General features: G+C 48.6%; 1 long non-coding RNA gene across 1 annotated transcript; it reads right to left on the bottom strand.

The window, feature by feature from the left end:
- Positions 1–6: 6 nt before the first annotated feature.
- On the bottom strand, positions 7–1,619 carry LOC110390749. The gene is made up of 3 exons (XR_002433834.1): positions 1,552–1,619; positions 1,353–1,420; positions 7–451 (listed from the first exon to the last, which is right to left on the bottom strand). It is a non-coding gene; the product is annotated as an uncharacterized LOC110390749 (long non-coding RNA).

The raw sequence follows: 1,619 nt of genomic DNA, 5'->3' as shown, positions 1-1,619 counted from the left end.
GTTTCCAGGTCTGGGAAGTGAGATTTTCTACGATCTGAGCGCCTGGGGACAGGCGGCCCCCAGCTTGCAGCGTTAGCTGTTGACTCAGAGCTTAAAGTAAACTCAATTTCAGCAACTGCCGGCGCCAGCAAAGGTGAATGTGGGTCCTGCAGTTGTGGTCCAGTGGAGGGATGTCTGCTTCTTCTCTCCTTCATCTGCTCTGAGCACAAGTGCCAAGAGAAGAAAGTGAACTGCACTCAGATATAGATATTCCACAGCCTCCATGGATGGTCTCAGGGCAGGCTCTTCTCCCTTCAGACCTCCTCTCCTCACAACCAAAGGATATCGAAGCGGACGGCTTCCAAAGTTAAAAGCAACAGACTCTTTGAACGAGAGACTGATGGCAGGGAAGTAAGCCATTCCAGCACCTCTTGTGATGTTATCAAAAGCAGTTCCTAGAGATATGCCGTTTCTGAAAGAAGAAAAGCCCACAAAACTTTAGCTGCAGTCAAAGGATTTTGTGGGCAACCAGGCAATTCATGTCTCTGCATTTCCCTCCCAGCGACCTGCCAACACAGACACAGCAGTCATTCACACTTCTAAACACTCGTAAGCTGACAGACATGCAAACACCACAGTGCCCCTAAGCAAGCACCCTGGGAATCACAGCAGAATTCTCATTTGCATACAACAGCATGGGAAGGCATTGGAGTCTGCACACTACGAAGAGCCCTGCTCAGCTCCAAGGGCAGCCCAAATCCTCACGAGGTATCTGACTAGCAGGACATTTTAAAGGCAGGGGGCATTTTTGGCCTCATCCACCTGACGCTGATAGAATTGGAAGGATAATGGTCTCAACCTACTCTTCCCTGAAAGACGATGGCAGCACCTGACAGTTTTTCATTCCAGCTGACTTGTCTCAGGCTGTAGTTTAGGGCCAGGGACCAATTCTTACGCTGGCCAGCTCATTATCCACTGAAGGTGGAGGCTGGAGGTTTATCAGGTTTATCACACTTCCCTCCGACTCTAGGACAGGCAACGTCTACACTTGCCACAAAAGCAATCAGTGGGGCTCAGACAACTCTAGTATTAAGCATCCCAGCATGCGCCTTCTCCTTCAAAATCCCAGCAAACTTCATAGCAATTTAGGAGCCTGAGCACTTTTCTAACAACTGTTCTCACCTGAACTTAGGAGAATCAAAAGCTCACTTAGATGGCTTCTCAACACAAAGCAGAAAAGCAGAGGCTGGAGCTACCATGGAACTCAAAGGGGAGATGGAAGAGAGAGGGCTCAGCAACCCGCTGAGCAATGAGGAAACATGTAGATTACACACAGCCATTCATAGAACAGGGAACTGGACAAAGATGCTTACAGGCAGAAAGCAATAGTGCCTTCCTCAAGGTCTATCAGACAGCTGACGATGTCTCCTGCAGCCCAAGACTGCATTAAAAGGAGAAAAAATATGTTAGACGCATACCCAGCACGTTCCCACATCAGAAGAAGGGCTGTAAGCCCAATCGATCCCTTATGATTCAGGGGTGAAGGAGAGACAGCTCCTTCTGACAGCTCACATTGCATTTTCAGACACTTCTGGAAGCCTCTGGATGGGATTTTCTTTTTTCCCTTGAACACTAGGAAC

This window comes from Numida meleagris, unplaced genomic scaffold (assembly GCF_002078875.1).
Source record: "Numida meleagris isolate 19003 breed g44 Domestic line unplaced genomic scaffold, NumMel1.0 unplaced_Scaffold1818, whole genome shotgun sequence".
In the NCBI taxonomy this organism is placed as follows: domain Eukaryota; kingdom Metazoa; phylum Chordata; class Aves; order Galliformes; family Numididae; genus Numida; species Numida meleagris.
This window is presented reverse-complemented; position numbering and strand designations above follow the sequence as displayed.